The 27,189-nt window shown below is 42.5% G+C and overlaps 1 long non-coding RNA gene across 1 annotated transcript; it reads left to right on the forward strand.

Moving 5' to 3' along the window:
* The first annotated feature begins 1,542 nt into the window (after positions 1–1,542).
* Positions 1,543–26,388, forward strand: LOC142204925 (uncharacterized). Its single transcript, XR_012716162.1, has 3 exons — positions 1,543–1,652; positions 18,407–18,542; positions 25,903–26,388. It is a non-coding gene; the product is annotated as an uncharacterized LOC142204925 (long non-coding RNA).
* The last annotated feature ends 801 nt before the right edge of the window (positions 26,389–27,189 follow it).

Genomic DNA, 27,189 nt, shown 5'->3' on the forward strand with positions numbered 1-27,189 from the left:
AAATATATTATAAAGAACCTTTTTAAACACATAAAAGATGTTCTCGAATGAGTACAGAATCGCAATCACTGCCTCGTACTCTCCTGTGAAGAACCGTATACTAAATGTTATTCATTCCTTGCAGAAATGCCAAGATTTCATTCTATTATATTTTAGTAGAATTTGCATTTAATATTTCCATAATATGAGTTGCATCCCCTTTAGGTACATTCTTACTGAAAGGTGCTATAAAAATGGTTTGTATACAGGATGGTAAATACTGACTTATCTCCAAGTCTCCTCAAAATGTCCAAACCTGTATACTATGAGGCAGATATTATTTTAATATTTTTGCCTGATTTTGAAAACCCACAAGAAAACTCATCTGCAAAACTGACAAACTACAAAACATAAATGAGTTAAATTTACTGAGTAAAGAGCTTGAAGTGCTACTTAAAGGGGTTATGTCATCACTTAGGAGTCATTCACACGTAGTAATGCAACGCTGATTCTGGCACAACAACTCGTGTAAGAATCAGCGCTGCAAAACAGAATCCCATTGAGTTCAATGGGTTCTGTTTGACGCACGTAACACATTGAAAGCAATGGGTTAAAAAGCTCGTTAAATGGAACCCATGGAACTCAAAGGGACTCAGTTTTGCAGCGCTGATTGTTACACAAGTTATCGTGCCATAATCAGCGCCGCGTTACTCCGTATGAATACCCACTTAAGTGTCTGATCACTGGGGGTCTGCCTGCTCGTACACCCAATACTGAGGCTGAATAAAGCAGGACCAGCGCTTCATTCACTTCCTCTGGATTTCCAGAACAACAATCTCAGGCAGTCCTATAGCAGTGAATGATGCGATGACTATGCCCTATGACTATGTCCACCACACCATTCAGGGGCACTCGTGATCCTCCATTCTCGTAATCATTCTGGGTCCTATGGTTAGGGAATAAATGTATTTAATGAGAAAACCCTGGTAAACCTTCTACCCCATTTTTTTCCCTTTTAAGCCAATACATCTTCAGAATCAGAATTGTAATTGGTGTTCACACAAAGGGTTACAGATCAATTCAGCAATCTGATAACTGGATTACATGGGCACCTTCAATGACTTTTACTTGAATATCTGCAGTATTCCATTATATCCTGTTACCTGAGTGACTTTGTAATAAAGGAGAGCGGCTACAATAAAGTCATGTGCCCTTTCAAGGCAATTCAGGTCAAAGATATGTTTTAGGAAACCCCTGTGCTATTCATCATTGTTTGCACTGTGTTTTATGTGTGGTGTACATTGCGTTCTCAGCTTTTCTTTGCAGTATAAGGCTACAAATTACTGTGAGTAAGACGGCTTATATTCACTATGACCTCATGAGTACTGGTGTCACTCTTTTTTTTTTTTTGTAGACGCATATCTGAGCAGGAATGAGTCATACAAACCTTTGCCTCCCCCTATGCTGGGAACTGACTGCCTCTCCACTTTCATGCTTCTATGAATTTTACAGTTTGCTAATATTGAGAAAGTTACACCAACTGCAACAATCTGCCTTGGGAAACAGACACGAAAACGTGAGCATATTGGAGTCTGAGCAATTGTTTACCAGAACGTCTTCTGGCAGTTCCTGAAGCTCTGTTACTCTGACTGCTACGTACACTTATTGTAAAGGTATCTTTTATTATGTCATATATTACATAGGTGACGGTATGTATATAAGTAGGTGGAGGGGGATAAACTGGCAAATGGGTTTATGTTTTGCATTAATTTATTTCCTAGTGTGAGAATCCTTATCCTATGTCTTGTGTTCAAAACAAAGTAAACTTAGGCAATATGTGAATTTTAAGAGTTCTTGCTTTACTTTTTTCAAAAAATGAGTCCTTAGCATTAAAGACAAGGCAAGGATTATATAGCAATGAATACTAGCTGTAATGCTGAGCTATAGGGTGAAGATAGATTTTATATATATTTAGATAGATGATAGATAGATAGATAGATAGATAGATAGATAGATATTAGATAGATAGATACATAGATATTAGATAGATAGATAGATAGATATTAGATAGATAGATACATAGATATTAGATAGATAGATAGATAGATAGATAGATAGATAGATAGATAGGAGATAGATATTAGATAGATAGATAGATAGATAGATAGATAGATAGATAGATAGATAGGAGATAGATAGATGATAGATAGATAGATAGATAGATAGATAGATAGATAGACAGACAGACAGACAGACAGACAGACAGATAGATAGATAGATAGATAGATAGATAGATATTAGATAGATAGATATGCTTAAAGATAGATATGCTTATAGATAGAGATAGATAGATAGATAGATAGATAGATAATAGATAGATAGGAGATAGATAGATAGATAGATAGATAGATATTAGATAGATAGATAGATAGATAGATAGATATTAGATAGATAGATAGATAGATAGATAGATAGATAATAGATAGATAGGAGATAGATAGATAGATAGATAGATAGATATTAGATAGATAGATAGATAGATAGATATTAGATAGATAGATAGATAGATAGATAGATAGATAGTTAGATATTAGATATATAGATAGATATGCTTATAGATATTTGATATGCTTTTAGGTGATTTGTAAAGTGCAGCAGAATTTGTCGCCACTATATAACTAATAAATTAATATCATTATTCTTGTTATTATTTTATCCTTTATTCCACATAGATGAGCTAGAATTACCACAAAAATTACCTTTAGGTATTCTAAACGTGAGATGTTGTGCGCAATGATTTTGTATTGAAGAATTTGCCAAGCAGATTGGCTTTCTTCCATAATGAAAGAAACCCTTGTGTCCATAAGCAGCAGATGTATTGTGAGTTTTGTGAAGGCCGTCAGCATTCAGTGAGCGCTTAACCTTATTATCATTTACACATATTTATACGACTATAGACTTGTTTGCATAATGGTCAAATATAAAATCATTAAATGTAATCTAACTTTCTTCCTAAGATTTGGCCTTTGATTTCAGGAATCACACCTGAAGCAAAGCTTCTGTCTATACGAATGCTCTATAGATGGGATATCACATAGATTTGCACTGACAAATTCCATATCTTGTATCTAGAAACATATGCATGTATTTAATACACCATGGTTAGTACAAAAAAAACTTGTGGGACTAAACCTGCTCTGATATATGGGCCTTACTCACAAAGATATATAATGCAATGACATATTTGGTGAAATGCTGCATAATACAGACTTGGACACCACATGTACTGTTATAACAATGTATTATATTCAATTATGTCCAGAAATAACAGACCATGAATGTATACTTATTAGTATTATGGTATACTATATTAAGAGTGGATACAGGCCCTTAGTGAATGGGTCATCCTATACTACTACAGACCTGAAAGAACAGACAATGTATATAATGTCATGATAAGGATTAGGAATGTATGTCTAACAATAGACAATGAATTTATATTATTGAAAGCATAAACTCACTTCTTTGTCATTTGCAGAGCAGGTAACTTCCAGATTTTGTTATATAAACTGATCTCACATGTACACAGTAAAATAATCTAAATGTGAATATATCAGCATATACTGATACCACAGGAGCCATATGAAAGTATTAGAATATTAGAAGTCTAAAAGTTCATATTAATACAAATATTCCATTCATAAGAATACAAGGTTGTAGGAATAACTTTGCACTAGTATTTTGTTCACATCTAAATCAGTAAATCTGAGTCATTGTACAATCTGCTAGATCCTAAAATACTTGAATAACCATGACAGTGCAAATCTTAATTCCAGAAGTAGGAATGCATAAGGATCCTTACCTTTTGGAGTTGCTCTTAGTTTGAATGAAGTGTGATGGATAGCTATCTTTTCCTGTCTTTATATAGACACAGCTCAGACACTATATTACTCATCTCATGGCTAATACAACTTATGCTGTCACACTTGTCCCTTCATTTTTTTTATCCTTACTTTACTCACTCCCTTAAGACATTAACTCTTTTTCAGGATCTGTTTATTACTTTTTCATTCACATTTATCGCATGCATAAGTATTAGGTCATCTCTCAGGAGAACTAATATAATAAAGTGTACTATAATATCTGTTGTGCATGTTATTTCATTGTTAAGTTGCGAAACTGCTGTACAGACTAATTTAAGTGAAATCCAAAGAAGACTTTGAGATGTGCCTCGCATAATTCCAGATTGTGTGATCATATATACTAGGGTTTAAGGTGTACATCTAAAATACTGTATAATATAATATGTTACATATATACTGATAATGCAATCTTCTGTCTTTATAAAGACTTGTATGCATGTGTGCATATATACTGGAGTTGAGAGAACACTTGATTGTGAGTACCATTGTGGACATGACCTGATGCGACTGATGACACAATGCGGGTCATGAATACAGTTATGCCAGTTATCTGATGTAAATACATTGAAAAAAAATGGCGTTTATGCTATGTACAAAATTCCAACTAAAATAACTTTTCTATAATAATAACCAGAAATATGGATATTTCATTATTTTTGTATGAACTAATATACTGAGGCTGATTTAATAAAACTATCAAAAAGTTAGAAAGTTACACTAGACAGTATTACAATGTGCCAGTTCAATAACAGTGAGTGATAAATTGTAGAGATGAGCGAACACTAAAATGTTCGAGGTTCGAAATTCGATTCGAACAGCCGCTCAATGTTCGTGTGTTCGAACGGGTTTCGAACCCCATTATAGTCTATGGGGAACAGATACTCGTTAAGGGGGAAACCCAAATCCGTGTCTGGAGGGTCACCAAGTCCACTATGACACCCCAGGAAATGATGCCAACACCTCTGGAATGACACTGGGACAGCAGGGGAAGCATGTCTGGGGGCATCTAACACACCAAAGACCCTCTATTACCCCAACATCACAGCCTAACAACTACACACTTTACACACTCAATACCACCTCTCTGACAGTAGGAAAACACCTTGAAACATGTGTATTTGGCACTTGCAGTGAGGAGAGCTTGTCACCAGCAGTGAATTTGGCCCTTGTAGTAAGTTGAGGTTGGCACCAACATTTGTTTTGAAAATCAGGGTGGATTGAGCCTCTAACCAGCAGAGTTTGGGCAAATTCATGGTGGAGGGAGCCTCTAAAAACCCCAGTTTGGACCAATTCATGGTGGAGGGAGCCTCTAACCAGCCCAGTTTGGGCAAATTCATGGTGGAGGGAGCCTCTAAAAAACCCAGTTTGGACCAATTCATGGTGGAGGGAGCCTCTAACCAGCCCAGTTTGGGCAAATTCATGGTGGAGGGAGCCTCTAACCAGCCCAGTTTGGACCAATTAATGGTGGAGGGAGCCTCTAACCAGCCCAGTTTGGACCAATTAATGGTGGAGGGAGCCTCTAACCACCCCAGTTTGGACCAATTCATGGTGGAGGGAGCCTCTAAACAGCCCAGGTTGGGCAAATTCATGGTGGAGGGAGCCTCTAAAAAACCCAGTTTGGACCAATTCATGGTGGAGGGAGCCTCTAACCAGCCCAGTTTGGACCAATTAATGGTGGAGGGAGCCTCTAAACAGCCAAGTTTGGACCAATTCATGGTGGAGGGAGCCTCTAAAAACCCCAGTTTGGACCAATTCATGGTGGAGGGAGCCTCTAACCAGCCCAGTTTGGGCAAATTCATGGTGGAGGGAGCCTCTAAACAGCCCAGTTTGGGCAAATTCATGGTGGAGGGAGCCTCTAACCAGCCCAGTTTGGACCAATTAATGGTGGAGGGAGCCTCTAACCAGCCCAGTTTGGACCAATTAATGGTGGAGGGAGCCTCTAACCACCCCAGTTTGGACCAATTCATGGTGGAGGGAGCCTCTAACCAGCCCAGTTTGGACCAATTCATGGTGGAGGGAGCCTCTAAAAAACCCAGTTTGGACCAATTCATGGTGGAGGGAGCCTCTAAACAGCCCAGTTTGGGCAAATTCATGGTGGAGGGAGCCTCTAAAAACCCCAGTTTGGACCAATTCATGGTGGAGGGAGCCTCTAACCAGCCCAGTTTGGGCAAATTCATGGTGGAGGGAGCCTCTAAAAAACCCAGTTTGGACCAATTCATGGTGGAGGGAGCCTCTAACCAGCCCAGTTTGGGCAAATTCATGGTGGAGGGAGCCTCTAACCAGCCCAGTTTGGACCAATTAATGGTGGAGGGAGCCTCTAACCAGCCCAGTTTGGACCAATTAATGGTGGAGGGAGCCTCTAACCACCCCAGTTTGGACCAATTCATGGTGGAGGGAGCCTCTAAACAGCCCAGTTTGGGCAAATTCATGGTGGAGGGAGCCTCTAAAAAACCCAGTTTGGACCAATTCATGGTGGAGGGAGCCTCTAACCAGCCCAGTTTGGACCAATTAATGGTGGAGGGAGCCTCTAAACAGCCAAGTTTGGACCAATTCATGGTGGAGGGAGCCTCTAAAAACCCCAGTTTGGACCAATTCATGGTGGAGGGAGCCTCTAACCAGCCCAGTTTGGGCAAATTCATGGTGGAGGGAGCCTCTAAACAGCCCAGTTTGGGCAAATTCATGGTGGAGGGAGCCTCTAACCAGCCCAGTTTGGACCAATTAATGGTGGAGGGAGCCTCTAACCAGCCCAGTTTGGACCAATTAATGGTGGAGGGAGCCTCTAACCAGCCCAGTTTGGACCAATTAATGGTGGAGGGAGCCTCTAACCACCCCAGTTTGGACCAATTCATGGTGGAGGGAGCCTCTAACCAGCCCAGTTTGGACCAATTCATGGTGGAGGGAGCCTCTAAAAAACCCAGTTTGGACCAATTCATGGTGGAGGGAGCCTCTAAACAGCCCAGTTTGGGCAAATTCATGGTGGAGGGAGCCTCTAAAAAACCCAGTTTGGACCAATTCATGGTGGAGGGAGCCTCTAACCAGCCCAGTTTGGACCAATTAATGGTGGAGGGAGCCTCTAAACAGCCAAGTTTGGACCAATTCATGGTGGAGGGAGCCTCTAAAAACCCCAGTTTGGACCAATTCATGGTGGAGGGAGCCTCTAACCAGCCCAGTTTGGACCAATTAATGGTGGAGGGAGCCTCTAACCAGCCCAGTTTGGACCAATTAATGGTGGAGGGAGCCTCTAACCACCCCAGTTTGGACCAATTCATGGTGGAGGGAGCCTCTAAACAGCCCAGTTTGGGCAAATTCATGGTGGAGGGAGCCTCTAAAAAACCCAGTTTGGACCAATTCATGGTGGAGGGAGCCTCTAACCAGCCCAGTTTGGACCAATTAATGGTGGAGGGAGCCTCTAAACAGCCAAGTTTGGACCAATTCATGGTGGAGGGAGCCTCTAAAAACCCCAGTTTGGACCAATTCATGGTGGAGGGAGCCTCTAACCAGCCCAGTTTGGACCAATTAATGGTGGAGGGAGCCTCTAACCAGCCCAGTTTGGACCAATTAATGGTGGAGGGAGCCTCTAACCACCCCAGTTTGGACCAATTCATGGTGGAGGGAGCCTCTAAACAGCCCAGTTTGGGCAAATTCATGGTGGATGGAGCCTCTAAAAAACCCAGTTTGGACCAATTCATGGTGGAGGGAGCCTCTAACCAGCCCAGTTTGGACCAATTAATGGTGGAGGGAGCCTCTAAACAGCCAAGTTTGGACCAATTCATGGTGGAGGGAGCCTCTAAAAACCCCAGTTTGGACCAATTCATGGTGGAGGGAGCCTCTAACCAGCCCAGTTTGGGCAAATTCATGGTGGAGGGAGCCTCTAAACAGCCCAGTTTGGGCAAATTCATGGTGGAGGGAGCCTCTAACCAGCCCAGTTTGGACCAATTAATGGTGGAGGGAGCCTCTAACCAGCCCAGTTTGGACCAATTCATGGTGGAGGGAGCCTCTAACCAGCCCAGTTTGGACCAATTAATGGTGGAGGGAGCCTCTAACCACCCCAGTTTGGACCAATTCATGGTGGAGGGAGCCTCTAACCAGCCCAGTTTGGACCAATTCATGGTGGAGGGAGCCTCTAAAAAACCCAGTTTGGACCAATTCATGGTGGAGGGAGCCTCTAAACAGCCCAGTTTGGGCAAATTCATGGTGGAGGGAGCCTCTAAAAAACCCAGTTTGGACCAATTCATGGTGGAGGGAGCCTCTAACCAGCCCAGTTTGGACCAATTAATGGTGGAGGGAGCCTCTAAACAGCCAAGTTTGGACCAATTCATGGTGGAGGGAGCCTCTAAAAACCCCAGTTTGGACCAATTCATGGTGGAGGGAGCCTCTAACCAGCCCAGTTTGGGCAAATTCATGGTGGAGGGAGCCTCTAAACAGCCCAGTTTGGGCAAATTCATGGTGGAGGGAGCCTCTAAAAAACCCAGTTTGGACCAATTCATGGTGGAGGGAGCCTCTAACCAGCCCAGTTTGGACCAATTAATGGTGGAGGGAGCCTCTAAACAGCCAAGTTTGGACCAATTCATGGTGGAGGGAGCCTCTAAAAACCCCAGTTTGGACCAATTCATGGTGGAGGGAGCCTCTAACCAGCCCAGTTTGGGCAAATTCATGGTGGAGGGAGCCTCTAAACAGCCCAGTTTGGGCAAATTCATGGTGGAGGGAGCCTCTAACCAGCCCAGTTTGGACCAATTAATGGTGGAGGGAGCCTCTAACCAGCCCAGTTTGGACCAATTAATGGTGGAGGGAGCCTCTAACCAGCCCAGTTTGGACCAATTAATGGTGGAGGGAGCCTCTAACCACCCCAGTTTGGATCAATTCATGGTGGAGGGAGCCTCTAACCAGCCCAGTTTGGACCAATTCATGGTGGAGGGAGCCTCTAAAAAACCCAGTTTGGACCAATTCATGGTGGAGGGAGCCTCTAAACAGCCCAGTTTGGGCAAATTCATGGTGGAGGGAGCCTCTAAACAGCCCAGTTTGGGCAAATTCATGGTGGAGGGAGCCTCTAACCAGCCCAGTTTGGACCAATTAATGGTGGAGGGAGCCTCTAACCAGCCCAGTTTGGACCAATTCATGGTGGAGGGAGCCTCTAAACAGCCCAGTTTTGGCAAATTCATGGTGGAAGGAGCCTCTAACCAGCAGAGTTGTGGGAAAGCAGGGTGGAGGGAGCCTCTAACCAGCAGAGTTGGTGGAAATCAGGGTGGAGGGAGCCTCTAACCAGCAGAGTTGGGGGAAATCATGTTGGAGGGAGCCTAGTATTAGCAGAATTGTGCAACGCTTATGGTGGATGAGTATGAGGATGCGGAGGAATTGGAGAGGTTGAGTACAGACATGGAGTTTCATGTTGGGGTGCTTTACACAGGTGGGCACAAAAATGAAGGCTCTATCCAGTGGTGGTTCATTTTTATCAAAGTGAGCCGGTCGGCACTCTCAGCTGACAGACGGGTGCGCTTGTCAGTGATGATGCCACCGGCTGCACTGAACACCCTCTCAGATAGGACGCTGGCGGCAGGACAGGACAGCACCTCCAAGGCATATAGGGCAAGTTCAAGCCACAGGTCCAACTTCGACACCCAATACGTGTAGGGCGCAGAGGGGTCGGAGAGGACAGGGCTGTGGTCGGAAAGGTATTCCCGCAACATGCGCCTATACTTCTCACGCCTGGTGACACTAGGACCCTCCGTGGCGGCACTTTGGCGAGGGGGTGCCATCAAGGTGTCCCAGACCTTAGACAGTGTGCCCCTCGTTTGTGTGGACCGGTGAGAACTTGGTTGCCTACTGGAGGAACTGCCCTCCCTGCCGCCAACGTCACATGCTGGAAACATCTCCATCATATTCTGCACCAATTGCCTGTGGCAAGCATTGATGCGATTGGCCCTCCCCTCTACCGGAATAAAAGACGAGATGTTGTTTTTATACCGGGGGTCAAGGATAGCAAAGATCCAGTACTGGTTGTCCTCCATGATTTTGACAATACGCTTGTCGGTTGTAAAGCACCCCAACATGAACTCAGCCATGTCTGCCACAGTGTTAGTTGGCATGACTCCTCTGGCCCCACCGGAAAGTTCAATCTCCATTTCCTCCTCATCCTCCATGTCTACCCATCCGCGCTGCAACAATGGGACGATTCGAAGTTGCCCGGAAGCCTCCTGTATCACCATCACATCATCGGACAACTCTTCTTCCTCCTCCTCCTCCTCCTCCTCCTCCATTAAACGCAGTGAAGCGGACAGATGTGTGGACCTACTCTCCAGCTGTGACGGATCGGATGCTATCCCTAACTCCTCTGTGTGATCTGAGTTATCCCTGATGTCAATCAGGGATTCTCTCAGAACACACAAGAGCGGGATTGTAAGGCTCACCATCGCATCCTCAGAGCTCACCCTCCTTGTGGACTCCTCAAAGACCCGTAGGATGTCACAAAGGTCTCTCATCCATGGCCACTCATGGATGTGAAACTGAGGCAGCTGACTTTGTGGCACCCTAGGGTTTTGTAGCTGGTATTCCATCAAAGGTCTCTGCTGCTCAACCACTCTATTCAACATCTGAAACGTTGAGTTCCAGCGTGTGGGGACGTCGCACAAAAGCCGGTGTTGTGGCACATGCAGGCGTTGCTGGAGAGATTTTAAGCTAGCAGCGGCTACTGTCGACTTGCGAAAGTGGGCGCACATGCGCCGCACTTTCACCAGTAGCTCTGGAACATTGGGGTAGCTCTTTAGGAAACGTTGCACCACTAGGTTGAAGACGTGGGCCAGGCATGGAACATGTTGGAGTCCGGCAAGCTCCAGAGCTGCTACCAGGTTCCGGCCGTTATCACAAACGACCATGCCTGGGCCCAGGTGCAGCGGCTCAAACCATATTGCCGTCTCATCGAGGAGGGCATCCCTCACCTCGGAGGCAGTGTGCTGTCTGTCCCCCAAGCTGATCAGCTTCAGCACAGCCTGCTGACGTCTACCAACGCCAGTGCTGCAACGTTTCCAACTCGTAGCTGGGGTCAATCTAACAGCGGAGGAGGAGGCGGTGGCGGAGGAGGAGGCGGTGGCGGAGGAGGAGGCGGTAGAGGAGGAGGAGGAGGGGGGTGTTCTTCTCGTGTCCCTGCCAGGAATGTTAGGCGGGGAGACGAGGTACACCGGGCCAGTTTGGGAAGCAGTCCCAGCCTCAACTACATTCACCCAGTGTGCCGTCAGTGAAATGTAGCGTCCCTGTCCGCATGCACTTGTCCACGCGTCGGTGGTCAAGTGGACCTTTGTGCAAAGCGCGGAACTAAGGGCCCGCCTGATGTTGAGTGACACGTGCTGGTGCAAGGCGGGGACGGCACACCGGGAGAAGTAGTGACGGCTAGGGACGGCATAGCGAGGTGCCGCAGTTGCCATCAGGTCCAGGAAGGCGGGAGTTTCAACAAGCCGGAACGCCAACATCTCCTGGGCCAGCAGTTTAGCGATGTTGGCGTTCAAGGCTTGCGCGTGTGGGTGGTTAGCAGTGTATTTCTGCCGCCGCTCCAATGTCTGAGAGATGGTGGGTTGTTGTAAAGAAACGCCTGATGGTGCCTTTGATGGTGCAGGAGAAGGAGATAAGACAGGACCAGGGGAGGATGAGGTAGAAGTCAACAAAGTGGCGGAGGCAGATGAAGTGGTGTCCTGGCTCGTCCTCTGGAGTGCATCGCCAGCACAGTCAGCAGTGGCAGTGGCAGAGGCAGAGGCAGTGGCAGAGGCAGTGGCAGTGGCGTGAACGGCAGGCGGCCTTTGTCCTGCCGTTGCTGCCTGCCACTGATTCCAGTGCTTGGATTCCAAATGACGGCGCATTGAAGTGGTGGACAGGTTGCTCTTCTCAGAGCCCCTAATCAATTTCGAGAGGCAAATTGTGCAGACAACACTATATCTGTCCTCGGCGCATTCCTTGAAAAAACTCCACACCTTCGAGAAACGTGCCCTCGAGGTGGGAGTTTTTCGGGGCTGGGTACGAACTGGAACATCTTGGGAGATTCCGGGTGTGGCCTGGCTTCGCCTAAGCTGCTGACCTCTGCCTCTGCCTCTAGCTACCCTTTTTGGTGCTGCACCTGCCTCAACATCCACACTACTTTCCCCGCTTGACATCCCCCCTGTCCAGGTCGGGTCAGTGTCCTCATCATCCACCACTTCCTCTTCCAACTCCTGTCTCATCTCCTCCTCCCGCACAATGCGCCGGTCAACTGGATGCCCTGACGGCAACTGCGTCACATCATCGTCGATGAGGGTGGGTTGCTGGTCATCCACCACCAAATCGAACGGAGATGGAGGAGACTCTAGTGTTTGAGCATCTGGACACAGATGCTCCTCTGTTAGGTTCGTGGAATCGTGACGTGGAGAGGCAGGTTGAGGGACAATGAAAGGAGCGGAGAACAGCTCTGGGGAGCAGGGACAGTTTGGGTTATTGTTCTGTAAAGCTTCGGAATTTTGGGAGGAAGGAAGACAAGACTGTTGGGTAATAGGAGGAGAGGAGGCAGAGTCTGACTGGCTGCTGGACAATGTGCTGTAAGCGTTCTCTGACAGCCATTGCAAGACCTGTTCCTGGTTCTCGGGCCTACTAAGGTTTGTACCCTGCAGTTTAGTTAATGTGGCAAGCAACCCTGGCACTGTGGAGTGGCGCAATGCTTGCTGCCCCACAGGAGTAGGCACGGGACGCCCTGTGGCTTCACTGCTACCTTGCTCCCCAGAACCATTCCCCCGACCTCGCCCACGGCCTCGTCCACGTCCCTTTCCGGGAGCCTTGCGCATTTTGAATTCCTAGTTAGAAATTGGCACTGTATACCAGTAGTAAAAATTGTGGGTGCACGTAACCCCAATATATTCTTTGAATTCCCAGTCAGACACTGGCACTATATGGCAGTAGCAAGAAATGAGGGTATTTGTATTCCCAATATACTCTTTAAATTCCCAGTCAGACAATGGCACTGTATACCAGTAGTAAAAATTGTGGGTGCACGTAACCCCAATATATTCTTTGAATTACCAGTCAGAAACTGGCACTATATGGCAGTAGCAAGAAATGAGGGTATTTATAACCCCAATATATTCTTTGAATTCCCAGTCAGACAATGGCACTGTATACCAGTAGTAAAAATTGTGGGTGCACGTAACCCCAATATATTCTTTGAATTCCCAGTCAGAAACTGGCACTATATGGCAGTAGCAAGAAATGAGGGTATTTGTATTCCCAATATACTCTTTAAATTCCCAGTCAGACAATGGCACTGTATACCAGTAGTAAAAATTGTGGGTGCACGTAACCCCAATATATTCTTTGAATTCCCAGTCAGACACTGGCACTATATGGCAGTAGCAAGAAATGAGGGTATTTGTATTCCCAATATACTCTTTAAATTCCCAGTCAGACAATGGCACTGTATACCAGTAGTAAAAATTGTGGGTGCACGTAACCCCAATATATTCTTTGAATTCCCAGTCAGAAACTGGCACTATATGGCAGTAGCAAGAAATGAGGGTATTTGTATTCCCAATATACTCTTTGAATTCCCAGTCAGACAATGGCACTGTATACCAGTAGTAAAAATTGTGGGTGCACGTAACCCCAATATATTCTTTGAATTACCAGTCAGAAACTGGCACTATATGGCAGTAGCAAGAAATGAGGGTATTTATAACCCCAATATATTCTTTGAATTCCCAGTCAGACAATGGCACTGTATACCAGTAGTAAAAATTGTGGGTGCACGTAACCCCAATATATTCTTTGAATTACCAGTCAGAAACTGGCACTATATGGCAGTAGCAAGAAATGAGGGTATTTGTATTCCCAATATACTCTTTGAATTCCCAGTCAGACAATGGCACTGTATACCAGTAGTAAAAATTGTGGGTGCACGTAACCCCAATATATTCTTTGAATTACCAGTCAGAAACTGGCACTATATGGCAGTAGCAAGAAATGAGGGTATTTATAACCCCAATATATTCTTTGAATTCCCAGTCAGACAATGGCACTGTATACCAGTAGTAAAAATTGTGGGTGCACGTAACCCCAATATATTCTTTGAATTCCCAGTCAGAAACTGGCACTATATGGCAGTAGCAAGAAATGAGGGTATTTGTATTCCCAATATACTCTTTGAATTCCCAGTCAGACAATGGCACTGTATACCAGTAGTAAAAATTGTGGGTGCACGTAACCCCAATATATTCTTTGAATTACCAGTCAGAAACTGGCACTATATGGCAGTAGCAAGAAATGAGGGTATTTATAACCCCAATATATTCTTTGAATTCCCAGTCAGACAATGGCACTGTATACCAGTAGTAAAAATTGTGGGTGCACGTAACCCCAATATATTCTTTGAATTCCCAGTCAGAAACTGGCACTATATGGCAGTAGCAAGAAATGAGGGTATTTGTATTCCCAATATACTCTTTGAATTCCCAGTCAGACAATGGCACTGTATACCAGTAGTAAAAATTGTGGGTGCACGTAACCCCAATATATTCTTTGAATTACCAGTCAGAAACTGGCACTATATGGCAGTAGCAAGAAATGAGGGTATTTATAACCCCAATATATTCTTTGAATTCCCAGTCAGACAATGGCACTGTATACCAGTAGTAAAAAATGTGGGTGCACGTAACCCCAATATATTCTTTGAATTCCCAGTCAGAAACTGGCACTATATGGCAGTAGCAAGAAATGAGGGTATTTGTATTCCCAATATACTCTTTGAATTCCCAGTCAGACAATGGCACTGTATACCAGTAGTAAAAATTGTGGGTGCACGTAACCCCAATATATTCTTTGAATTACCAGTCAGAAACTGGCACTATATGGCAGTAGCAAGAAATGAGGGTATTTATAACCCCAATATATTCTTTGAATTCCCAGTCAGACAATGGCACTGTATACCAGTAGTAAAAATTGTGGGTGCACGTAACCCCAATATATTCTTTGAATTCCCAGTCAGAAACTGGCACTATATGGCAGTAGCAAGAAATGAGGGTATTTGTATTCCCAATATACTCTTTGAATTCCCAGTCAGACAATGGCACTGTATACCAGTAGTAAAAATTGTGGGTGCACGTAACCCCAATATATTCTTTGAATTCCCAGTCAGAAACTGGCACTATATGGCAGTAGCAAGAAATGAGGGTATTTGTATTCCCAATATACTCTTTGAATTCCCAGTCAGACAATGGCACTGTATACCAGTAGTAAAAATTGTGGGTGCACGTAACCCCAATATATTCTTTGAATTACCAGTCAGAAACTGGCACTATATGGCAGTAGCAAGAAATGAGGGTATTTATAACCCCAATATATTCTTTGAATTCCCAGTCAGACAATGGCACTGTATACCAGTAGTAAAAATTGTGGGTGCACGTAACCCCAATATATTCTTTGAATTCCCAGTCAGAAACTGGCACTATATGGCAGTAGCAAGAAATGAGGGTATTTGTATTCCCAATATACTCTTTGAATTCCCAGTCAGACAATGGCACTGTATACCAGTAGTAAAAATTGTGGGTGCACGTAACCCCAATATATTCTTTGAATTACCAGTCAGAAACTGGCACTATATGGCAGTAGCAAGAAATGAGGGTATTTATAACCCCAATATATTCTTTGAATTCCCAGTCAGACAATGGCACTGTATACCAGTAGTAAAAATTGTGGGTGCACGTAACCCCAATATATTCTTTGAATTACCAGTCAGAAACTGGCACTATATGGCAGTAGCAAGAAATGAGGGTATTTGTATTCCCAATATACTCTTTGAATTCCCAGTCAGACAATGGCACTGTATACCAGTAGTAAAAATTGTGGGTGCACGTAACCCCAATATATTCTTTGAATTCCCAGTCAGAAACTGGCACTATATGGCAGTAGCAAGAAATGAGGGTATTTGTATTCCCAATATACTCTTTGAATTCCCAGTCAGACAATGGCACTGTATACCAGTAGTAAAAATTGTGGGTGCATGTAACCCCAATATATTCTTTGAATTACCAGTCAGAAACTGGCACTATATGGCAGTAGCAAGAAATGAGGGTATTTATAACCCCAATATATTCTTTGAATTCCCAGTCAGACAATGGCACTGTATACCAGTAGTAAAACTTGTGGGTGCACGTAACCCCAATATATTCTTTGAATTACCAGTCAGAAACTGGCACTATATGGCAGTAGCAAGAAATGAGGGTATTTGTATTCCCAATATACTCTTTGAATTCCCAGTCAGACAATGGCACTGTATACCAGTAGTAAAAATTGTGGGTGCACGTAACCCCAATATATTCTTTGAATTACCAGTCAGAAACTGGCACTATATGGCAGTAGCAAGAAATGAGGGTATTTATAACCCCAATATATTCTTTGAATTCCCAGTCAGACAATGGCACTGTATACCAGTAGTAAAAATTGTGGGTGCACGTAACCCCAATATATTCTTTGAATTACCAGTCAGAAACTGGCACTATATGGCAGTAGCAAGAAATGAGGGTATTTGTATTCCCAATATACTCTTTGAATTCCCAGTCAGACAATGGCACTGTATACCAGTAGTAAAAATTGTGGGTGCACGTAACCCCAATATATTCTTTGAATTACCAGTCAGAAACTGGCACTATATGGCAGTAGCAAGAAATGAGGGTATTTGTATTCCCAATATATTCTTTGAATTCCCAGTCAGACAATGGCACTGTATACCAGTAGTAAAAATTGTGGGTGCACGTAACCACAATATATTCTTTGAATTACCAGTCAGAAACTGGCACTATATGGCAGTAGCAAGAAATGAGGGTATTTGTATTCCCAATATATTCTTTGAATTCCCAGTCAGACAATGGCACTGTATACCAGTAGTAAAAATTGTGGGTGTATATAGCCCCAATTCTATTGCTAGGGGACTTGCAGGGTATTTCTGGGGTGAAGGTGGGGGGGCACACCGTTGGAACGGGTATCGGGGTATATATCGGGTATACGGGAATACACTGACAGTGTATTCCATTCAGGATCCTGGGAAAGCTGGGTTGCGGCGATTGAGCCCGTCAGTGCCACGTTACACTGACAAGCTTCTCCCTGGAATTTAGCTCTTATAAGAGCTGTTGGTTGTCTTCTCCTTCCTATCCTAGCCTGTCCCTGCCTACCCAGAATCTAAGCCCTAGCTAGCTGGACGGAAACCTCCGTCCCCGGTGAATTGCAAGCTCAGAATGACGCGAACCTGGGCGGCGCTGTTCTTTTAAATTAGAGGTCACATGTATTCGGCAGCCAATGGGTTTTGCCTACTTTTTTCAACGTCACCGGTGTCGTAGTTCCTGTCCCACCTACCCTGCGCTGTTATTGGAGCAAAAAAGGCGCCAGGGAAGGTGGGAGGGGAATCGAGTAATGGCGCACTTTACCACGCGGTGTTCGATTCGATTCGAACATGCCGAACAGCCTAATATCCGATCGAACATGAGTTCGATAGAACACTGTTCGCTCATCTCTAATAAATTGGTCACATTATTAGACAGTCTAGTCTCGTGATGGCGAACCTATGGCACTCAGAACCCTCTCTTTTGGCACGCACGCCGTTGCCCAGATCACTCACTAATTCCATTAATGAGCGATCACTTCTTTCAGCTGTATGTGCAAGTGCCCATACAACGGAATTCTGGATCATTTTTTTTGGCAAATCTCCTTTATTGGATTTTAATTAATTTACAAGATTTACAGGATATCTTACAAATTTCTTGTTAAAAACATTGGGAGGCTTCTAGGAACTGGATCACACAATTGCTCTCAATAGGTGAAATGGAGTTACATCTAAGGGTTACACAGCAAGAGAGCTTATAGAAATTAAGAAATCAATTGCAGCAGAATAACAGGTCCAAAATCCAAATCTTATGGTCCAAAAAACAAACAACTTGAGAACACCAAAATACTAACACAAAAAAAAGTATTATTCCCAAACGAGATCATGATATATGAAGCTGCAGAAAATTACAAATAATAATGATTAAAAAGAATTCTGCAACAGTGTGGTACACAAGAATGTATGTACCATATTTTACCAGAATAGTTTTTTAGTTATTGTTTTTTTTATTTTATAGAACTTGCTTGAGAGCATTGATTGAGGCAAGTAGACACATTAGCACCCCTGACTACTAAGGGTTGGTGCACACAGAGTTTTATAGTGCTGATTTTGACACTGAATCCGCCTCAAAATCATCCTCCAAAAAAGCCTCCCAACATAGTTCTATTGGGAGGCTTTTTTTGGAGGCTGATTTTAAGATGGACTCCGTCTACACTGACCCTTAGCTGGATCCTAAGCACCAGCCAGACTTCTTAGCAGTTATATGTGTCCTAGAAGGTAGCCATTGCATTCCCTGTACCAGGGCAAGCATGATGTCTCTTCCCAAGGGCTTGGAGATCCTCTCTTTGCTGTTTTCATCAAGTATTGCAGTACAGCAAAAGACCTGATGTCTCCCTTTGTTTTCCAGCGAATAGCTCCAGTAGGTGACTTGCAAAATGTGCAGTGTGAATGGGTGAATAATCTGTGAAAACCAACCAAGCAAGCAGAATGTTGGAGAGTACGCCCTACTCCTCACAGAGGACTTCAGCACTGGGTCCAATCAGGTGAGTACCATATTGCACACTGTCCCATGAGAATAGGGAAGGAGAGGGGTTTCTTTGTTCTATTATTTTTTATTAACCATGTGAAGTCTACTCCTGTTCCAGCAGGGGAGGGGCAACAATTGAAGGGGGTGGGGCCGGTGAATAACTCCAGGGTCGAGAAAGAGAGAATGCTATATGCTATCCAGCTGACTTATAATCACCGAAGCAACAATAACACTGAGATATTTTATATACAGATATCCCTGTGTGTTTTAGTAAAACTTAGAAATGTGTGTAATGTTGGTTATTTGGTAAGTGCTATGGACTGCAGCTTCATGATATGCCAAGAGATAATAGTTTACAGAGGGTTATTCACACAAATAATAAAAGTTGCAAATTACACTGCACACCATTTTTTACAGAAGGAAAATCTCTCTATTACACATACGGTACTGTGGAGAAGGACCGATTTGATAATAATAATGATGGATACATCTTAGTCTGGCTCCTACTGGGCGTTTTACGTTCTGTTTCTATGATGTACAGAGCTAGTGACAATGATATTCCTTTCCACTTCCACCTGGGAAGTTTTAATCAGCATAAAATATTTTTTCCATTTTCAGTTGTCTAAAATCTGGGTGCGGTAATTTATCAAAACTATCACAACAGGTTTGGTTGCCTGTAACAATCTTTCAAAGCGAAGCTTGTAATTATATAGATTTTAATTGGTTGCTGTGGTCAACAATGTTGGATTTTCTTTTAGAAACTTGGGCTCAGCATGAATTTCATAGAAGCAAGGCTCTGTAATAATATTATTTTTGTATAATAATACATCACCCGCTTCTATTGGCTAACATTGGAATCACTGAGGATAGTAGATTTAGTCAGCATTGACGCTCACTGGTGCCATAACACTTAAGCAATATTAAATGTTTCAAAAAGTAGAAGAAATTAGTATATGTCCCTTAGATGTGAAAAAGTGAAATCACAAGTGATTCATATAAAATGTGCTAAGACCATTTCAACAGTGGAGACATTCCCTTGTCATGATGCCTACAGTCTTTGCGGTTAAAAGCAGCAATTTTCTCTCCGCATGTTTCGGTCCATGTGGTTTCTTAGCTAACTGCTTTTTAATGTATATAGGTTTCTGTTCGGGGGGAGTCCCCAAGGGGACTCCCTGAATGGAATACCGAACACTGATGTGAACCAGGCCTAACTGTGAAAGTCCAGTAATGAGAAATAGCCTGGAATTAATAAGTGTCTCATTTACTTATAAGGTAAAGGAGCTGTGGTCCCAGAACTGAGTACAGTAATAACTGTGTTCGGTATATGAGGTGTCCCCACCCTAAGAGTGCTGTCACACACCAGATCGGGCCATAGGTATTTTGAATTATATTAATCGAATACAGCTGGTTCTGCCATTATTGACTGTATGCATTCTATATAATGCCTAAAACTAGCAGGCAATGTATGAAATGATTCGTCATTTCACACATTGCCTAGGCATTCTATAAAACGCCTGACGAGAAGCCAGCAAAGTATGAAACAGATAAGAGATTGTGATAGGGAATGCTAGAGTTATCTATGTGGAATAGACCTGGAAGCGTGCAGTGAGAATATTAGGGAATTCGCTGTAGACATGGGCCACTATTCGGTGTGATCTACATTAGCAATCCTTCCTGTGTCTCCATGATAGAATAAAGGGCAGGTGTTTCTAGATAGAGTGCAATAATTCAATTTAGAATCCTCCTACTGAAATTGTCCCACTATTAAACCATTAGTGTCTGAATTATCAAGTGAAACTGTAATTCCTCTGTAAGCAGTATACACTTTGTTTTGCTAGATGAGCACAATCCTGTGTAGTGGCCACTGAGTTATCATTGGTACCCTATGTAAATTTGGGATTGTTGCTCGATCTGCTGTGCACCTTTTAGTGTGTTATCACTTTATATGTGTTTTTAATCAGAATCTAATAAAGTTGGATTTTATATTTATATCAGAAAAATTGCCATTCACGTTATTGTTTTTGTATTAATTGGACCACTTGTTAAAATCTCTGTCAGTCATGATTAGAGATGAGCGAGTAGTACTCAATTGAGTAGGTATTCGATCGAATACTACGGTATTCAAAATACTCGTACTCGATCGAGTGCCACTCGCTGTTCAAATGTAAAAGTTCAATGCAGAACCAGCATTGATTGGCCGAATGCTATACAGTCGGCCAATCAACGCTGGTTCTTCTCCTACCTTTAGAAGTCTTCTCCGTGCAGCTTCCCCGCAGCGTCTTCCGACTCTTCATTCACTCTGCCAGGCATCGGGCCTGGGCAGAGCCGACTGCGCATGTCTGCTTGTAGTGCGGGCATGTGCAGTCGGCTCTGCCCAGGCCCGATGCCTGGCAGAGTGAACGAAGAGCTGGAAGACGCCGCGGGGACGCTGCAAGGAGAAGACTGCTCGGAGGATCCAGCCCGACCCTCACTCATGGACTTGGTAAGTATAATTTGATCGAACGTTGCCTACCCCTGAAACGAGCATTTTCCCCCCATAGACTATAATAGGGTTCAATATTCGATTAGAGTAGTCGAATATTGAGGGGCTACTCTAAACGAATATCGAACCTCGAACATTTTACTGTTCGCTCATCTCTAGTCATGATCTCTCTGTCCCACTTCCTGACCATGAAATTCCTCTCCGGTCAGATGCAATTGCTCAGTCCAGTGGCAGCAGCCAAGAATTTGTCAATGTATGTGTAAAACAAAGTGCCAAAATTTGAGATGTCTTTGCATGAAAAATGTCATGAAATGTAATTCGAAATGTTATTCGAGCCTACCATGTTGCAACAAGTAGGTTCATTTGAATTTCTTTTTTTTTTCTTTTTTTTTGGGGGGGGGGGGGTGGAAAGATTTGCTTCCCTTAATAAGAAAGGCAACAATTTGGCCTTTAATAAAGTTTTTGGTTTTGTCCAACTTTCATTGTCATTCGAAATGTTTTGGGAAATGGCATTCTGATTCGATTTCACTTTTTCATACTTAGCCTAAATAGTATTAGGCATTCTATAGGATGCCTAGGCAAAGTATGTAACGATTCTCTCATTTCACACTTTGCCTAAAAACGCCAGGCATTCAATAGAATGCTTGCATTCCGTACTTTGCCTGTAACACATATATATATATACTAGCTGGTACCCGCGACTTCGTCTGCGGTGATTGTAGAAGTGGGTATATACAGGCGTGGGTAAGGTTTTCGTAGTGTGTATAAGGGATGGGATATGAAATGTAACTTTGTATCTTGTTTTTGCTGTAATTCAGAGAATACGTGAGACTTTTGTGTTGAAGTTACTTTGTATTTGAGCTGCTATATATACGGTGTTGTGAGAAACTTTACATAGTGACTTTGGGACAGAAGTATTTGAAGTTAACCCTTTCCCGTCGATGGCATTTTTTGATTTTGGTTTTTCATTTTTGACTCCCCTCCTTCTAAACCCCATAACTTTTTTATTTCTCCGCTCCCAGAGCCATATGAGGTCTTAATTTTTCTTGGGACAAATTTTTCTTCATGATGCCACCATTGTTTATTCTATATAATGTACTGGGAAGCAGGGAAAAAATTCTGAATGGGGTGGATTTGACCAAAAAATGCATTTCTGCGACTTTCTTAGGGGCTTTGGTTTTACGGCGTTCACTGTGCAACCAAAATGACATGTCCCCTGTATTCTGTGTTTCGTTATGATTCCGGGGATACCAAATTTATATGGTTTTATTTACATTTTGACCCCCTTAAAAAAAAACAAAACTGTGTTAAAACATTTTTTTTTTTTGAAAAGTCGTCATATTCCGACAGGCGTAACTTTTTTATACGTGCGTGTACGGGGATGTATAGGGTGTTTTTTTTTGCGGGGTCAGGTGTACTTTTTAGTTCTACCATTTTCGGGAAATGTTATTGCTTTGATCACTTTTTATTCAAATTTTTATCAGAATCAAAAGAGTGAAAAAACGGCGGTTTGGCACTTTTGAGCATTTTTCCCGCTACGGCGTTTACCGAACAGGAAAAATATTTGTATAGCTTTGTAGAGCGGGCGATTTCGGACACGGGGATACCTAACATGTATGTGTTTCACAGTTTTTAACTACTTTTATATGTGTTCTAGGGAAAGGGGGGTGATTTGAATTTTTAATCCTTTTTATTTGTTTTTATATTTTTTTTACTTTTTTTTAAACTTTTTTTTTGCATTTATTAGACCGCCTAGGGGTATTGACATGGGTGGGCGGTGTCGCGGATTGTCAGAGCAGTGGGGGTCGGCAAACATGGCTGCTCCGGAGCGTTAAAGAGAGCCTCCTGGAGTATTGTTAAGGGGAGGGGCAAAGTGGTAAAGTATATGTATATGAGATTGTGTGGGGTTAGGGGCGAGGCTGTAGAGGGCAATAGGAATTTTGGGGCTTGCTATGGTCCAAAGTGTGCGAGATTGCAGAGATGGTGGTGTGAGTTTGGGTTTTGTGGGGGTCCTGGCACAAACGTATGTGTGCTATTGTGACGAAAAGTAGCCTATTGCGCAATAGGGTGTATTAACTATGTTTGTGGAAACTTTCAGCCAAATCGGTCGAGTGGGTTTTGCGTGATTGAGGAACAAACATCCAAACATCCAAACACACAACCCCACAAACATCCAAACTCACAAACTTTCACATTTATAATATTAATAGGATATATATATATATATATATATATATATATATATATATATACAGTCCTATGAAAAAGTTTGGGCACCCCTATTAATCTTAATCATTTTTAGTTCTAAATATTTTGGGGTTTGCAACAGCCATTTCAGTTTGATATATCTAATAACTGATGCACACAGTAATATTTCAGGATTGAAATGAGGTTTGTTGTACTAACAGAAAATGTGCAATATGCATTAAACCAAAATTTGACCGGTGCAAAAGTATGGGCACCCCAACAGAAAAGTGACATTAATATTTAGTAGCTCCTCCTTTTGCCTCTAGTCGCTTCCTGTAGCTTTTAATCAGTTCCTGGATCCTGGATGAAGGTATTTTGGACCATTCCTCTTTACAAAACAATTCAAGTTCAGTTAAGTTTGATGGTTGCCGAGCATGGACAGCCCACTCTCAAATGATCTGAAAACAAAGATTGTTCAGCATAGTTGTTCAGGGGAAGGATACAAAAAGTTGTCTCAGAGATTTAACCTGTCAGTTTCCACTGTGAGGAACATAGTAAGGAAATGGAAGACCACAGAGACAGTTCTTGTTAAGCCCAGAAGTGGCAGGCCAAGAAAAATATCAGAAAGGCAGAGAAGAAGAATGGTGAGAACAGTCAAGGACAATCCACAGACCACCTCCAAAGAGCTGCAGCATCATCTTGCTGCAGATGGTGTCACTGTGCATCGGTCAACAATACAGCGCACTTTGCACAAGGAGAAGCTGTATGGGAGAGTGATGAGAAAGAAGCCGTTTCTGCAAGCACGCCACAAACAGAGTCCCCTGAGGTATGCAAAAACACATTTGGACAAGCCAGTTTCATTTTGGAAGAAGGTCCTGTGGACTGATGAAACAAAGATTGAGTTGTTTGGTCATACAAAAAGGCGTTATGCATGGCTCTAAAAAAAAAACAGCATTCCAAGAAAAACACTTGCTACCCACTGTAAAATTTGGTGGAGGTTCCATCATGCTTTGGGGCTGTGTGGCCAATGCCGGCATCGGGAATCTTGTTAAAGTTGAGGGTCGCATGGATTCCACTCAGTATCAGCAGATTCTTGAGAATAATGTTCAAGAATCAGTGACGAAGTTGAAGTTACGCCGGGGATCGATATTTCAGCAAGACAATGATCCAAAACACCGCTCCAAATCCTCAGGCATTCATGCAGAGGAACAATTACAATGTTCTGGAATGGCCATCCCAGTCCCCAGACCTGGATATCATTGAACATCTGTGGGATGATTTGAAGCGGGCTGTCCATGCTCGGAGATCATCAAACTTAACTGAACTTGAATTGTTTTGTAAAGAGGAATGGTCCAAAATCCCTTCATCCAGGATCCAGGAACTGATTAAAAGCTACAGGAAGCGACTAGAGGCAAAAGGAGGATCTACTAAACATTGATGTCACTTTTCTGTTGAGGTGCCCATACTTTTGCACCGGTCAAATTTTGGTTTAATGCATATTGCACATTTTCTGTTAGTACAATAAACCTCATTTCAATCCTGAAATATTACTGTGTCCATCAGTTATTAGATATATCAAACTGAAATGGCTGCTGCAAACACGAAAATATTTAGGACTAAAAATGATTAAGATTAATAGGGGTGCCCAAACTTTTTCATAGGACTGTATATATATATATATATATATATATATATATATATATATATATATAAAGCAATCCGGTATGTCGGCAACTTGTATGGATGGAAAATGTCCTTCTATTGGAAAAAGCAGTACACCACATATCGGTCCACACAGGGACCTTTCTCAAGTGCACTTTAGAAAGGTCCCAGTGTGAACCGATACGTGGTGTACTGCTTTTTCCAATAAAAGGACATTTTCCATCCATACAAGTTGCTGACAGACCAGATTGTTTTTTCTATTGCAAACCCTTTTGCCTGGAGAGGGGTTTCTGCCGTGCAATTTGTGAGATAATTCCCAGATTTGCTGGTGCTTCTGCAATTATTATTTTTTCTTTATATATATATATATATATATATATATATATATATATATATATATATTTTTTTTTTTTTTTTTTCCTATCAGTAAGTCTTTGTAGTATGGGAGGAAATCCACACAATCACGGGGAGGACATGCAAACTCCTTGCAGATGTTGTTCCTGGTTGTTATTTATAAATATCTACAGTATGTTCAATGATAATTATTTACATTTGGGAAAATGTACTCAAATCTATTCTTGGTATTTTTTTAATGTTTATGAATGGACCCAATCTCTGTGTATCTCTTTAACTGGTTTGTCAAAAATATGCATAATTTCTCTTTTGAAATCTCCTATAAATTTAGCAAATCCCTCTTTCTGTCTGTTCTTATATGATGGGGTTATCCCTGCATTGCACCAGAGGCATAACTATAGGCAATGCAGCAGTAAGAGTCGCTACGAGGCTCTGGAATGAAGAGACCCCAAAGGTCATCCAACAACATAAGATATCAGAATAGTGGTATATTTTATCACAGAACACAGCATAATTGATTCAAAGAGTTGAGATGAAGCTGTATGCCACAGTATAGTTATCTGTAATATTACATGGGAATATCTATAAGCTTTGCATTTTTTCCATACCCTTCACCTCTATTTTCCCATTAATGTATGTGAAGTGCAAACTCATTTACTTTCTTACTTACTGATCTTTTTTATACTTTTAGGCCACATACACATGAACGCGTGCATGTGCCAGGAGCGTGGTTGAACAGTACAGATGGCACATAGACAATATGAGCTGCTGGTGCTTCTACAGACCCATTAATTTCCTTCAGTAAGTGCTGCGTAATGGACAGGTATTCCTTCGCTGGATTCCCTGTTTGGTGACTTTCCCCTCGGACATCATATTATGGCAGTAGATATGCATACTTTGTGTCACTATTTATTATAATTGCTGGCATATTCTTATATTTTTCACCATGTCAGCAGTCCATTATGTATAGCTAACCATTTGGGTTATTGTAGTCTTGTTTGCATCTGAACCTCTTAGGGAGCATTCACACAATGTTACGTTCCGCTCATTCTGAACGTAAAATTTGTTCTGAATGAGCGCGTAAGAAGCGGCTCCCATTGGTTTGAATAGGTGCCAGCATACGCGCTACCCAGTCAATTCAATGGGCTGCTTTTTTCCCTATTGCTTTCAATGTAATACGCACGTATCAGATTGAAAGCAATAAGGAAAAAAGCCTCCCATTGATTTGAATGGGTAGAGCGCGTATGCCGACACGCCGGCACCCATTTAAATCAATGGGAGCTGCTTCTTACGCGCTCATTCTGAACGAATTTTATGTTCAGAATGAGTGGAGCTTAACATCGTATGATGCTCCCTTACACTTTATACATACAGTATTTACATCGTTGTATTTATATCTGTCTCTATAGTGTTTGTTTAAAGCCTACTATAGGAGTTTTGCACACTCGTGGGTCACCAGATGGGTAAGGTTCTGGTATCTCAGTCACTATGTCCATGGTGACTGATTATTTGAGGCTTCTCTTTGTGATTTGAAATACTTATGTCTGAGTATATATATATTTTATACTAATTATTTAATAAAAATGTATATTTCTTAGAAACAGCTTGGTTTGTTTTATACATATATTCTCTTTTTGGTTACAGGTAGAGGAACTGTTCAGAGTTTTGCCTTGGGTTCACAGACCCATGATAATATATATATAACCATGATATAGGGGTGTGTATAGCGTCATTAAAATATAGTGATTCATGTGCTATCTATGAACACAACAAACACACTGACAATGCTCTTGTTGGTGTGCATGAAGCCCTACAGGCAGCACAGGCAGCTGCTAATTTCCATAGCGAACGTCTCTTCTTTACATCATTACCTTCATTACAAGTGTTTATGTTTGGATAAGCCACAGTATTTGCAAAAAGTGTATATATGTGTATATTAATTTCTAAATAGCTAGAAGTTCTTTACTTTCTTGTCCAT

This window comes from Leptodactylus fuscus, chromosome 5 (assembly GCF_031893055.1).
Source record: "Leptodactylus fuscus isolate aLepFus1 chromosome 5, aLepFus1.hap2, whole genome shotgun sequence".
In the NCBI taxonomy this organism is placed as follows: domain Eukaryota; kingdom Metazoa; phylum Chordata; class Amphibia; order Anura; family Leptodactylidae; genus Leptodactylus; species Leptodactylus fuscus.